Raw genomic sequence first — 15,858 nt, forward strand, 5'->3', positions numbered from 1 at the left:
TTTGCTGCATCCAAAGATTTTGGACTGTCTGTTATTTTCACTTTCTCCATGCAAGTTTTGATTTCTTAGATTTCTTGGTTGACCCATTCATTGTGTAGTAGCACGTTATTCAACCTCCATGTATTTATGCTCTTTCCAGATTTTTTTCTTCTGGTTGGTTTCTAGTTTCATGGTGTTGTGGTCAGAAAGACACATGATATGACTTCATATTTTTGAATTTGTTGAGACTTTTTTTGTGTCTGAATATGTGATCTATTCTGGAGAATGTTCCTTGTGCACTTGAAAAGAATGTGTATTCTGTTTTAGAATATTCTGAATATATCTGTTGAATCCGTCTGGTTCAGTGTGTCATTCAAAGTCACTTTCCTTGTTGATGTTCTATTTGGATGCTCTGTCCACTGATGTGGAGTGGGGTGTTAAAGCCCCCTACTATATTATATTATTGATTAATTCCTTTATGTTATTAGCTGCTTTATGTATTTGGGTGCTCCCATGTTCGGTGTGTAAATATTTATAATGGTTATATCTTGTTGGATTGTCCCCTTTATTATTATATAGTGTCCTTCTTTGTCTTTCGTTACAGTCTTTGGTTTAAAGTCTATTTTGTCTAAGTATTGCTACCTTGGCTTTCTTTTCACATCCGTTTGTTTGATAAATGTTTCTCCATCCCCTCATTTTCAATATGCATGTGTCTTTATATCTGAAATGAATCTCTTGTAGGCATCATATAGATAGGTCTTGTTTTTTATCCATTCTGTCACCCTGTATTTTTTTGATTGGAGCATTTAGTCCACTTACGTTGTAAGTAATTACTGACAGATAGTATTTATTGACATTTGGATACTCTTTTTGTGGTTTTTGTAGTTCTTCTCTAATCTTCTCTTGCTCTTTCATGGTTTTCTGACTTTTCTTAGTGATATAATTGGGTTCCTTTCTCTTTACTTTTTGCATATCTGTTACTGGTTTTTGATTTGTGGTTACCATTAGATTTGTATATAACATCTTCGGCATATAGTGGTTTATATTAGGTTGATGGTTGCTTTTGTTTGAACCCATTCTTTACTCCTCTCTCTCCCGTGTTTTAGGTGTATGGTGTCATACTTTACATCTTTTTTATTTTTTGAGTCCCTTGCCTGATTTACAAATATATTTTATACTGCTTTTGTGTTTCCTACTTTTCTTACTCTGGCTTAATGGTCTTTCCTCTCGACTCAAAGTCCTCATTAACATTTCTTGTAGGGCTGCTTTAGTGGTCATGAACTTCTTTAACCTTTATTTGAGAAACTCTATCTCTTTCTATTCTGAATGATAGCCTTGCTGGATAGTATTCTGGCTGCAGATTTTTCCCTTCATTCCCTTCTGGCCTGCAAAGTTTCTGCTGAAAAATCAACTGATAGTCTTATGGTGTTTCCCTTGTATGTAATTGTCTTTTCTCTTGCTGATTTTAAAATTCTCCTTATCACTACTTTTTTGCCATTTTAATTACCATGTGTCTTGGTGTGGACCTCCTTTGGTTGATTTTGTTTGGGGGCCTGTGTGCCTCCTGATCTGGCTATCTGTTTCTTTCCCTGGATTAGGGAAGTTTTCAGGTATTTCTTCAAATAAAATTTCTGCTTCCTTTTCTCTCTCTTCTTCTGGGATCCCTATAATGTGAATGTTATTATGTTTGATGGAGTCACTGAGTTGGCTAAGTCTGTTCTCGCTTCGCATATTTTTTTTCTCTCCCCTGCTCAGCTTGATTATTTTCCATTACTCTGTCTCCAGGTTGCTAATTTCTTCCTCTGCTTTCTCTAGTCTATTTATTTTATCTAGTGTAGTTTAAATTTCATTTATTGTGTTCCTCATCTATGATTGGATCCTTTTTATCTCTGTCTTAAGGGTCTCACTGATGTCCTCCACTTTTTTCTCAAGTTGAGTATCTTTAGGATTATTACTTTAAATTCTGTATCAGACATATTATATATATCTCTGTTTTGCCTAGGTCTATGGCTGTGGTTTTGTCCTATTCTTTCATTTGGGACATGTTCCTCTGTCTCCTCATTTTATCTAACCCTCCATGTTTGTTACCCTGTGTTAGGAAAAACAGATATGTCTTCTGCTTTTGAAAGTAATGGCTTTCTGCAGAAGAGGTTCTGTAGTGCCTTACCTTGCAGTGACCCCTGTTCACCAGAATCTGACACTTCAGGGATGTCGCCTATGTGTGTTTCTTGAGCCCTGCTCTTGTGTCTTGGCCACTTTGTCCACAATCCAGTCATCTGCAGTGGCTCACTTTGCCAGTTATGGGCAGTATTTGGTCCTTGTGGTGTTCCTGAACCAGTATAAGGCCACCTTTGGCTTGAGTTTAGTCAGAACAGGCATTTGCCAGGGATGCAGGAGCACGAAACTATTTGAATTTGAATAGGTTTGATGGGTATTTGAGTTTGAAGCTTTGTGAGGTGAGATTTAGTTCTAGTGCTAGGATGAAGCCTAGAAGTATGCTTTTCCTGCAAAACTTTGTTGGTGGGAGGAACCTGCAATAAGACCAGCTGTCCTCCTCCAGCCTTCTGCTGGGGCTGAAGTCTGAATGGTGTGTGTTTACTGTCCCCTCTCACGAGGGCAGCAGTCAGTGGTGCTAGCCCCTCTGGGTGCTGCTTGCACACTTAGAGGCTTGTGACCTGGTTTGAGTGGGCTCTGGCCAAGAGTGTATCGGAGGGGGTGGGGCATGTGGTGCTCACAAAGTTTGCATGCCAGCAGAGAGGCTATGCCACTGAGCCAGCCCAGGCATGCAGTTTTAACAAGGTATGGGCGAGTCTGCTGCAGGAGGGGGCCTGCTATCACCAGGAATGAGACCCTGCAAAGTGCACCTGTTTGGAGATGCAGTGTTGGCAAGTTTTCTTTTGGTCTTGTGGGGAAGGGGGCCTTTAGTGCCAGGACTGAGGAAAGCGTGAGTAGAAAGGGCAGATCTGTGGAAGCCTGGGGTGGGGGGGGGGGCAGTGGTGGGGCTTGATGTAAGCAATTAGGTAGTGAGTGTCAGTCCTGTGCTGGTTCCAACAGGTGGCCTTGTCTTGATGTGGCGCGGTGGGGGAGGGAGATGGCACCTACCAGCTCTTTTGTTCTTGGAGGAGCCTTGCAGTGATCTGTCCCTCCAGGTGGGCTCTGCAATGAGTAAACTACTCCCCCTCTCTATGCCCCAGGTGTTTTTCAGACTGCCACTCCTGTACTGTATCTTAGTGTGAACTGTCTCTTTAAGGGCCTGGACTCAGCTTCCTTTTGCCCTCCTGGCTTTCCCAGAGATGAGCCAGCTGATTTTTAAGGTTCCAGTTTTTAAGTCCTAGTGGCTGTAAGAACTCATGAAATTCAGCCCCTCTGGCTTTCAAATGCCAAATGTTAAGGGAATTCATCTTTCCTGTGTGGGCTCACTGGTGTGAGTCTGTTTCTCTCCCCTCCCAGCATTCCTGTGGGTAGACCTGTGGGGTTCATTTAGCTTCGCACCATATCTCTGCCCTTCTTACCTTCTTCATGTGTCCTCTTTACATTTAATTGTGGAGTTTCTTCTGCCAGTCTTCCGGTAGTTTTCTTGGCTATTTACACTGATGTGAGTGTTATCTAGTTTTATCTGTGGGACAAGGTGAGCTTAGGGTCCTCCTACTTGGCCAACTGTCTGAAAATATTAAATTAGTAAGGTTTGAGCTTTCCATTTTTTTCTTTCATGAACTGTCCGTTTTATGTTGGGGTAGTTGGCAGCTTGTTTGATTTATTATAGCTCTTTACATAGTAAGTGTATTAATATTTTATATTTTGTCAGTTTGTGTTTTGCATTTCAATTTTATGATTTTTTTAAATGAAGCTTTGTAACCTTATGTAGGCAAATATATCAATAATTGTTTTTAAAGATTTTTGGTAATTTTTTTCAGATTTATTTTAGAGATTGAGTGTGCAAGTGCGGGGGTGGGGGGCGGGCAGAGGCAGCGAATCTCAAGCAGACTGTGTGCAGAGCATGGAGCCTGATGTGGGGCTCAATCTCACAACCCTGAGATCATGATCCGAGATGAAACCAAGAATTGGACCCTTAACTGACTGTTCTACTCAGGTACCCCACCTTGGTAATCTTATATAGAAAGAAACCACTATCCACTATGATGTAAATAGTTGCCAATTTTTATTACTAGTGTTTTATTTATTTATTACTGAGATGTTTTTGTTGTATATGGTCTTAAAAGATTGTCTTTTCACCCCACATGATTAAATAGTTGTGAATTTATCAATTTACTATGCTAGTTTCATACTATAATGTCTTATAATAATTTCTATTATAAACTGGGATCTTATTCTTATTAGAGTCTTAATTTTATTGGTTTATCTCTTAGGCTAGTATTTTTTATCATACTCATAAATAGTATTTTGAAAATGTTTAACCTTAGAAAGAAGTGTATTTAGTGCTCGTAGGGTTCAAAATCTTAAAGTCTAGTGTCTATTAGTCGTAGCTCGCTAATTCTCTGCATCCTGATTTTTTCTGACCACTTGGTCTTTGCCTTAGATGGTATGTCTTCTATTGTGATCTGTCAGCTTTTTAAAAGCATTTGCTTTAAGTACTTTATGTTGTGGTATCTGATAAATAGCCATTCAGGACATATCATTTTTAAGGATTACATTTTTATTAATATAAAACAACCCCTTTATGACATATGATATCTTTGCCTTGAATTTGACTCCTTCTGATCTAGATATTGTCACACTCTTCATTGCTTCACCTGATATAGCTTTAACTTTCACTTTTCATTTTCTGTATATTTTTCTTAAACTGCTACTAGTGAGTGACATTGTTTTTTTACACAATCATTTTTTTTTTTAAAGGGTCTAATTCTTGTGTGTATTTCTCTTTCCTATTTTCTTAAAATTTCTGGCACCTTTTTTGGCCTTTTGTTACCACCCGGTAAGACTACAAGTCAGCATAGTAGCATAGTACACCATCTTAACAAATAAGAACACTCACGGAAATGTTATATAAGTATGTCCTGGGAAGAAACCTTATTTATGAACCTTTTAGTTAAAAAGCTGGACCCATATATACCTAGAGAGTAGTTTAATATGTTTAAGGTCTTTAGTCCTGTGTCAGTGTCACAGGTATCCAATGAGTGCATCTCTGCTGGGTTGGAGTGCAGTCTTCTCTTTCCTTCCTACTGTGTCTCTTTCTGATACTTACCAATTCAGTGCACTGGAAGCTACAGTTTACAGTGTGTATTTTGACCCCTTCGTACATTAGAAACACTTCACTCCAGGATGCATCAGACCATGGTTAGTGCCTAATACTTCCTGACTTACTGATTTCTCAAGGGTATAGCTGTGAATTTTAAGTGAAATGAAAAGTAATGGCTTAGAGCCCCTTTCTCTGGTTGTCTGAAAAATCAGTATAAGTGGGTACAAACCTAAGTGTGAGGTTCGAGTGTGTGTATATTGGTTGGAGTAATGTCTTTATACTGTAGAGCATGCATTAGAGTCAGCTACTGACTGCAATTTTCATTACAGCTTCCAAGGTTTTAGAATTAGTAGGTAGTCTTGGGGCGCCTGGGTGGCTCAGTTGGTTAAGCGACTGCCTTCAGCTCAGGTCATGATCCTAGAGTCCCAGGATCGAGTCCCGCATTGGGCTCCCTGCTCAGCAGGGAGTCTGCTTCTCCCTCTGACCCTCCCCCCGTCATGTGCTCTCTCTCATTCTCTCTCTCTCAAATAAATAAAATCTTAAAAAAAAAAAAAAGAATTAGTAGGTAGTTTTGGGGTATTGCAACAACAGGTGTGCTTTCATTCTTTTCTAAAACAAATATTTAGTATATTGAGTTGTCTTCTGAATCTTTAATTGTATTTTACTAAATTCCTAGCCAAGCTTCATTGAAAACTGATACTTGGCCTTTCTCACTTTATTTCTATTCCTGGATGACTGGAAGATCAGTCTCTCCATATTTCCTTCTCTTCCCAGTCCAGTCTGCCTTATATACAGCTGTCAAGTTAATGTTCTTAAAGTTTCCCATGGTTTTTATTCAGTGCATCCACCCCAGTTGGGCGTGGAAGGCTGCCATCATTTGATTTCAGCCTTTTCCATGTGATGCTTTTCTGTTGTACCAGACTGTCCTCCTTTCTGTGTTCTGAACATTCTGGTTTTCTACTCCTGTGTCTTCTCTCATTGTTCTCTTTCTCTTCCTGGAGTGCAGTTCTTTTCTCTTGTATTGCCAACAGTAAAAAATATTTTCTAGTCTTCTAGGCCAATCTTAGCAGAACCGACACCCTGGGGTTCCTAATTTTTCTGTCGCACACAGACCGTTTTCAACTTTGCTGTTCTTTAGCTCTCTGTCCTTGTGTGATTCTTGCTTTTCTATATCTTGTGTAATCACTTGTTTACTTCTGTTTTCATCCAATCTCTCTATTACCTCTCTATCTCTTGACTGCCTGGTACCATTTTACAAGTAACTTGTTAGGTTGAAAGTGGGACATTTGAAAAGTTTGACCAACTGTGACCATTAATTGCCATGTTTTTTTTTTTTTTTTAATTTAAATTTTGTTAGTTAACATACAGTGCAATATTGGTTTTTGGAGTAGAATTCAGTAATTTACCACTTCAACAAGTGCACTCTTTAATACCCACCACCCACCTAGCCCATCCCCCACCCACCTCCCTCCATCAACCCTCAGTTTGTTCTCTATCATTAAGAGTTACTTGCCATGGGGTTTTATTAGTCATTTAGCCCTTCTGTGCTTCTGTGTGATGCCGTGTAAAATGAAAGCGAAGATGGAGCTTACCTGTCTACTCTTCAAGGGCATGTTTTTTGCTCTTTTTGTAGAAAACCTCTTTCACTGCATTGTTTTTTGTTCTTTGACAGACTTTCATCAAAATGTTAAAATGAATTCTCCCCTTTCTACTTTATTAGATACTGTCTGGCAACCTTTCTACTTGCTAGGGTGGATTTGTAGAATTCCATTTTCTTGTTGTTCCACTTTGCCTTTCTGCCCTGAATTAGCATTGTAGCATAAGAACTTGTAAATCTCTTTTGGAATTTTGATTCAGTAAAGCTCATGGGCCCTCTAAGATCTTATCTTAGACATGGAAGAAATAAAGAGTTGAGTTATTAAATTTGAAACTTTTATGTGAAAAGTCAAAGAATTTGCATAAGTAATAGCATTAGAAATAATCTTTTCCCTGATTTCATGTACATAGAAACATTATAGTGGAGATTTTACAAAAGGTTATTGTCAGGTCCAGGGAAATGATACTCATGGGTTGCTTACTTCCATCCCTATAGCACACAACAAAGTGCTCTCCACATTTCAGTGTTTGAATCCATTCATGTTTTTTCCTTTAAACTCTCTTCACTTAGGCTTTGAGGAGACCCTTTATTCATATTTTTTCTTCCGTTTTTGGAAACTTTATGCTTTTTTTATACCTTCTTTTAGTGTCCAGGTTATTTTTCTCTGCAGCCAAGGACACTTTTCACAGAATTTTAGAAGTTCTCAATTACAATTTTCTGATTAAAAATGATACAGCAATTGCTTTGGTGTATAAATCTTGCTGTTTTCCCTTCGGTACCATTCCATCCCTTTGGTGGGTTTTAAAGCCTCCGTTCACCTTAAAATTTGAGTATTGGCTATGTGTATTGTCTTAAAATTCAAACTGGTATCTGTTTAATCCCTAAATGGTGAATGTATAGTAACAAACATTAATAATCATTTTCATTGTTTTGTTAGTGATGGAGGATTCAACATCAATGTTGCATGACTTTAGAAGACTTGATAAATTAGATGGTTTCTAATTAGATAGCCTCTATTCAGTGAATCCATTCCCTCTGATGGGAAGTGAAGATAGAGAAGAAGAGCAATGTCTATTTTGGCAGGTGTTTTAAGTGCTTCCTAAATGTTATCTTAGTTCATGCCAGATGACATTTTTAAGATAATAAGATGGAAGCCAAGTAGTTGGGATATTCTTTTATAACTACTTGGAGAGAGTTTTATTTAAAAAGTAAAATGGCAGTGAGACTGTCTATGAAACACTGTTTTTCTCACTCTAGTTTATATACTGATAGAGATAGGCAAGCCACGTTTCTTTCAGAAAGTCCTTGACATTGTTTCCAAATCATGTGTTTTACCTTGTTCATCAGTATTGTGTAATAAATGGAGGTTGGGAAAGCAAAACTCCACTCATTGTCTGGAACCATGCTTCTTGGTCTAGTGGTTGTTTGCTCTTCTGTTGATGGAAAGATGTGAAAATTGAGCAGTCTAGACCACAAGCCAGTCTGCCTTCAGGCTCAGTCCTTTGGTTTAATGTTCTCCATGTGGGGACAACTCACATTAGAATCCTCTGGGGATGTTTATTGTATCTGTATTCCTGGGCTACTCCTAATTTGTCCTGGGCTGGAGTCTCTGGGGTAGTTGGTCAGGAATCTCTTACAGTAAATAAGCAGATTATTAAAGCAGAACAACGTAAGTTTAAAAAGCTCCATCACTTCTTTTGCTCTATAATTAAGGGCAAAAGAAGAATTCAATCTAGATATGTCTTGAAATTGTGATAGGACTATCTATATATTTGAACAGTTTCTATAAATGGAAAAACTGGCTTCTGTACTTCACTGTTGACCTTAAAAGGGAAGGGAGAGGAGAACTTGTATTAAATGAATGACTTTTTCTTTTTGTCAGGCTCTGTGGCAGGACAGTGACAGGTCCCAGGGCCAGTGGGCTTTGTGATGACAGTCTTGAAAGGAGGGATATGTAGGTCTGATACTGTCCTAGTCTGCCATAGTCTTTCTTGACCTCAATTTTGGGACATGCAAAGCCTCAAGATGCTGGGGTTGCAGGTAGGCCTAATTTTGAGACCTGATTCTACCACTTATTTGGTTTAGTTACTGAAATCTTTTGTGGTTTTTATCTGTACTCATCTGTAAAATGGGCATATTAATAGTTTCTCTGATAATCAAATGAGATAATACATATAAATCATTTTTGTCTCCTATTAAGTCCTCAATTTGAAGGATATAGAGAAAAACAGATTAGTAAATTACAAAAACCTAATAATTCTGACAAACCATAGGTTATTGATTAGTATGATGGCAGAAGATAATTGGTTACCATGGACAGATGTTTATGTAGTTTATTAGCTCTCCTTATTAGGGCATCCTTTAGCAAGTCCCCTTGCCTCATCAGAACAACTCAAAGATCAGCAGGTGGTCAGAGATGGGAGAGAACCACTGAATATTCATTCACTTTGATCTCAATTCAGAAGAGTTTATTCTAGGGATTCTTAACTCCTCTGTATTTCTGTATTTGAGGCTATGCATTTTCTTGTATACCATACATTTTTACTTTAAGTGGTTTTGTTGTCATTCAGTACTAAAACTTTATTTTTTGTTACTTTTTTTTGCTTCAACAGATGAGTTTTCAACCCATCCATTTTTAGTCTGATACTATTTTATAAACTTACAATTTTGATTTTTAATAATGTGTTTTGATCAGAGGCAATGATTTGTATGTTACTGTATGATAGCGTGTATTGTATGATTGTTTTTTTTTTTTAAAGATTTTATTTATTTATTTGAGAGAGAGAGTGAGAGAGAGAGAGAGAGCACAAGAGGGGGGGAGCGGGAGAGGGAGAAAGTAGACTCCCTGCCGAGCAGGGAGCCCAATGCGGGACTTGATCCCGGGACTCCAGGATCATGACCTGAGCCGAAGGCAGTCGCTTAACCAACTGAGCCACCCAGGTGCCCTGTATGATTGTGTTTTGTGGAGACTTTATGGTCAATTCCATGATCAAATTTTGTAAACATTCCATGTGTCTTTAAAGACCATGCATGCTCTCTATTCAGTGAGGCACACACAATCTCCAAATGATCAAACTTGTTAATTAGGCTGTTCAAATCATCTATATTCTCTCTCTTTTTTTTTTTTTTTTGTCTGCTTAATTTGTGAGTTTGAGAAGGAAAAGGTAAAATCTCTCCTAATGATTGTGGAAATGTTCGATTTTCACAGTTGTAGAAATTTGTGCTTTGTCTTGAGGCTCTGCTGATTTATATAGAGATTGAGATAGATGCATGTATCCTTTTCATCCCTTCACTTGCAACATTTTTTTGACCATTATTTTTTAGACGGTTCTTCATGTAGATAGCATATAAATGGATTGTTATCTAGCCAGAGTATCTGTGGCATTCAAATGGAAATTTAATCTACTTAAATTCAGTGTGCTTACAGATATATTTTGCTCTTTGATTATATAATCTCTTCATGCTTTTTCTTCTTTTCCTGTTTTTAAGTTCCTTTCTGCTTTCCAGTGGAGTCACTGTGTTTTCCATACTCTTTTCCTCCTTGATTCTAGCAATTTGGAAGTTACTCATATTTTGTAGTGTTCATACTTAAATTTTAAATGTGCATCCTTGACTTAAAGTGTACTGTAAATCATCTCCTTCCTCCTCTCAGCCTCAAGGACTTTTATTTATTTATTTATTCATTTAAAGATTTTATTTTTTTATTTGACAGAGAGATAGCGAGAGAGGCAACACAAGCAGGGGGAGTGGGAGAGGGAGAAGCAGGCTTCCCGCCGAGCAGAGAGTCGGACGCGGGGCTCGATCCCAGGACCCCGGGATCATGACCTGAGCCGGAGGCAGACGCTTAACCGCCTGAGCCACCCAGGCTCCTCAGCTCAAGGACTTTTAGAATATTTAAGTTCCAAACTCCCTCCCCTTTTTCCATGTAGTTTTTACTACCTTATTGTTAAATCTGAAATTTTTCATTTTTTTAATACGGTTAACAATTGTTTGGCTTTATCAGCAGGTTAACTTATTTCCTTGTGCTCCATTGCCTTCCACATCCCACTTCCTTTTTCCAGGTTCGATTTCCTTCTTCTTTTTATTTTTTTAAAGATTTTATTTATTTATTTGAGAGAGATAATGAGATAGAGCATGAGAAGGGGGAGGGTCAGAGGGAGAAGCAGACTCCCTGCTGAGCAGGGAGCCCAATGCAGGACTCAATCCTCGGACTCCAGGATCATGACCTGAGCTGAAGGCAGTCGCTTAACCAACTGAGCCACCCAGGTGCCCCCAATTTCCTTCTTATAAGAGTGTATCATTTATTACTTCAGAAGATATCAGTGGCCAGTAAGCACTGTGTCTTTAGACATTTCTTTCTTATGATCTTGAACAGTAATTTTAGCTGGACATAGCAATCTAAACAGGCATTTGTTGAAGATACTATTTCATCATCTTGAAAACTATTGATGAGAAATCTGTGTTCAACTATGACTCTTGTATAGAAAAAGGGTGTTCTTCCCCAGTAGCCCAAGGTTCTTTGTCCTTATTTCATGGGTAGGGCTAACCTTCAGTTTCTTGGCCTCCTAGTGGGGATTGGTTCTAGGTCCTCTAACTTCGTGTAAACTGAGGCTACTTCAGTCCTTAGATGGTTTTTAAAATCCCATCTTCCCAGTCCATAAGGTTTATTTTCTGATTGAACCCCCTGGAGAACTTTGGAACATCTGTCTTTCCATTCTGAGCTTCTGTTTTTCTACCTGATAATGTCCCTACTTTTCTTTCAAGATCAGCTATTTGGATGTAACATTTTAACTAGCATCACTAGGTGGGATTCTAGAATCCCTTGGAGAAAGTTGTAGGAGATAACCACTGGACAGCAACTGTGGTCATCATAGACAAGGGTGGCCGCAGTGACCAGTACCTGGCGGGGAGGGGAGAGGCTGATAGTGGTGGGTGGAGGGGAGAACAAATACACACATGTCTCTTCCCTTCTTATCTCCTGATAGTAAGTCACTGTTTCTATGCATATGTGTTTTTTCTATATTTCTCAATTTTTGGCAGAATATCATTTATAATGTCAATTTTCCTTTAATCTTTTAGCATCTTTCTAATGTCCCCCTTTTGTTTCTAATATTGTTTATTTGCACCTTTTTTTCTGAAAGATTCTATGACCTTATTCTTGATTTGAGTGCTTAGCTCATTAATTCAGCCTTTTATAGGATATAAACAGTTAAGATTTTTAATTTCCTTGAATACTGCCTTATCTACATCCCAAACATTTTGATATGTAGAATTATGGTATTCTGTTTTTTTTTTTTTTTAAGATTTTATTTATTTATTTGACAGAGAGAGAGACAGTGAGAGAGGGAACACAAGCAGGGGGAGTGGGAGAGGGAGAAGCAGGCTTCCCGCGGAGCAGGGAGCCCGATGCGGGGCTCAATCCCCAGGACCCTGGGATCATGACCTGAGCTGAAGGCAGACGCTCAACGACTGAGCCACCCAGGCGCCACTATGGTATTCTGTTTTAAATTGTTTTCTAAATATCTATCTTAGTCAAGTTGGGCTGCCATAACAGAATACTATAGACTGGTGACTTAACAGAAATTTTGTCACAGTTCTGAGGCTTTAAGTCTGAGATAAGGGTGTCAGCATGGTTGGTTTCTGGTGAGGGCTGTCCTCCTATTTGCAGAGGGCTGATTTCTCACTGTATTTTCACCTGGCAGAGGGAGAACAAGCAACTTCCTGGAGTCTCTTCCAGGAATGGCCCCACCCTCATGACTTCATCTGAATTATAAAAACAAAAACAAAAACAAAAAATTATCTCCCAAAGGTCCCCATCTCCAAATACCCACCACATGGGGGGTTGGGGCTTCAACATATGAATTTTGGGGGTACATAATTCAGTCCATAGCACTATCCTTTGAAATTTTTCTTTGACCCATGAATTTAAAGGGAATTTCTCAATCTGTAAACATAAATATCAAGTTTTGGTTATTGACCTCTCACAAAGCTGCCTTGATGTCAGAGAATGTGATCTGCATAGTAATTCTTTAGAAAATTGTTGATTTGCTTTTTAGTGTTACAGTATTTTCAGCAATATTTTTTGTGTTTCTGTCTTTGAAATATTTTATTGAAAAATAGTCATTGCTTTTCAGTTGCCTTGACATATATATAGCTGTGTGTATGTGTAAATATGCATGTATGTTTTAAAATTTCATCAAGCTTTTAAATTAAGTTGGTCAGTTTGATCTTTCCTGTATTTGATTTATCATTGCTGAGCAGTGTGTGTTTAAATCTCCCATTATGAAGGGTAATTTGTCTATTTTTTGTTGCGGTTCTGTCAACTTTTGCTTTCTATACTTCATGATACGTTATTAGGTATACATATGTTTAGAATTGTATCTTCCTGATTATTTGAGCAATTATCATCATACATGCATCTTTGGCACCTAGTAATGTTTATTTTAAGTATATTTGCTATTTACTTAGCTCCATCAGCTTACTTGGTTTAGTCTTTTTTCATTCTAGCAGTTTACTGTATTTGTCCTTCACTTTCCAATTTTTCTTTTTTTTAAACCATATTTTGATTATTTTTTTTCTCCTTCCATTTCTCCCCAGTCAGTATTTATCTGCTCTTGACCTATTCTCAAAATGTTTATCTTAGAAATCAGTGCACTTAATTATTAAAGTCAAACTTAAATCAGTATGTTTACTCTCATCTTAAATAAAAGGCCTATGTAACACTTTAATTCAGATCTCTTTGTTCCTGATGTATATACTGTTTTGGTCTATTTTATTTCTATTTTGTTTTCCTTTTAACCCCACTCATCAGGCCATTGCTACTATTGTGTTTCTCAATTTTGTTATGTAGATTTATCCATGCATTTACCACTTCCTTTCTCTTCATTCCTTATTCTCCCTCAGGCCCGATGTGTACAGGGTTTGTTACATGCCCCCCTCCTTCCTGTGTTAGGTCTTTTAGGGAGAGTCTTGGTCAAGAACTTTCTCAGGGCAATATGCTGAAATATGTTGCATCTATCCTTTGTGGCCTCCTTGTTTCTTGATAAGATTTTGTTTTCTCAGTTAAACTAAAAATTTTGTTCTAAACTTTTAGTGCGTTTGTGTGCACCCACATGCATTTTCTTCTTGCCAGACAGTTTCTCATTTTTCTTATTATGTGGTTTTCTTAAATGAGAATAGATGACTTGACAGGGACTTACAGAAGAACCTTCACATTAAACATTTCTCAATCTAAAATGTGTCATCATTGCATTTTTTCCCCCTTAATTTCCTGAGAGCATTTTGCTTATGACCTAATTACAAAATCTACATCTAGTAATGTCTGAGGTGGTGTGATCATCTGTCAGTGTGTGTGTAAGAAAATAGGAAGTCATTTCAAAACGTGTAAGTTTTAAAATATTGAGGGAGAAGCTGTTTTGGCTTCTTAATACCTATGAGATAAACTTTTAAAATAAAGTGCTTTGGGTGTGTTTTTGTGCAAAAGTCCCGTTAATGATTACATAATGGCTAACCCAAAATCAATAAAAGCTAACAACAAATGATGAACAGGAATAACTACTTGTAACTGAGAGGTTATAGCTAAATGGCCATTTTTGTACTCCTCCTTATTCTTTAGACATTTGGCGAGTACTGTTGCAAACTTTTGGCCTCTTGAGCAGGTGTGATGCTTATTGACCCAGTGTTCTGCACTGTATTACAACCGAGGCAGATATTTTAACAGTGAGGATACTCACCCGGTTTGCCTTTTTTACCACGAGAATCGGGCAATTTTGTTTTTGGGGGTTCATTGTGTTCATATATCTAAATATACCAGTATGAAAAGCACTTACTTGGTAACTGTAAAGACAACAAAATATGACTTGAGAATGTTATCATACATCATACGCTTCCTACTTTACTGAATCATGCACACCCCCATGTGCATGCACACGTAAAACTGACAAACTTGAAGTGATGTCTAACATGTTTCTGGTGTAAATTTTTAATATTTCTTCACCAGAGAATTGGTGTTACTTTTGGCAACTATGTCTCAGGGACTTATCTTTATTCTGGTCCATATTATCTTTTATCCTCCTGTATTAGCTTCTCTAGTTCCGAGTGTGGCTGTTTAACAGCAGATACTTCTTAGTTCTCCACTGTGTTGGCTGAAACCAAAAGACAAGACAATAATGTCCTTTACCTCTAAGTAGGTGCTCTGCTAAGTGGTGGCTCTTTGTTTCCTGGGTGACTTATCTCTTTCTGGGTGGTGGTGGTGGTTTTTCAGTCTGCCTCCCTGAACTCCTTTCTCTGTCTGCCAGTTACCCACCAAGTGTGCTTGGCTCCCAGTTAGTTGCTATGACATAAACCTAAAAGTTCTTCTCTTTTCTCTTCACCACCAAATAAGTGACACTATCTTGCTAATTTTATATCCCAGATGCTTTTTAACTTATCTACTCCTATTTGTTCTCATTATCATTGTTCTCAGTGTTATTCTTCCCAGAACCCACATACAAGGAAAGGATCATTTCAGAGTGAGCTTTTCAGAATGCAGTTCTGACCTTCTCATTCCCTGGCTTACTCTTAGAAACACCTCCTGAGAAGGACATATTAAAAAGCACAAACTCACCACGACTCAGCCCCTGCTTATTTCTCCAGTCTTTTCTGTTTTTCCCCCGTCTTCACCAACCTTTGCATTTCCTGCTGTAGTGCTCGTAAAATGCTTTCCACCCTCTATCAATTTGCCTTTAATTGTGCAGTGTTTTCGTTGGCAATGTCCTTTCTGCCCTTTTTCATCTAATTCCTATTTATCTCTTTAGTCTCAGTTTCAGTATCTTCATCCCCATGAAACCTTCACCTAGAGGCTCCAGACTTCACACTGAGCTAAGTATGTGTGTCCCAGGAGCACGCAGCCCTGTTTGCATAATGTGGGCATGATCCACTTGTTTGTCGGTCTCTCCCTCCATATAACATGCTCTTCTGACACAAGGACTCTCTATTATTCATTTTTGTATCTCCAGGCTTTGACATAGTATGTGCTCCCAAAATAGCTCAATATGTAATTTCTTACATAGATGTAAAGTGAATCTTTTAGAAGACTCCCAATATC

This window comes from Mirounga leonina, unplaced genomic scaffold (assembly GCF_011800145.1).
Source record: "Mirounga leonina isolate KUSES-001 unplaced genomic scaffold, KU_Mleo_1.0 Mir_154, whole genome shotgun sequence".
Lineage (NCBI taxonomy): Eukaryota > Metazoa > Chordata > Mammalia > Carnivora > Phocidae > Mirounga > Mirounga leonina.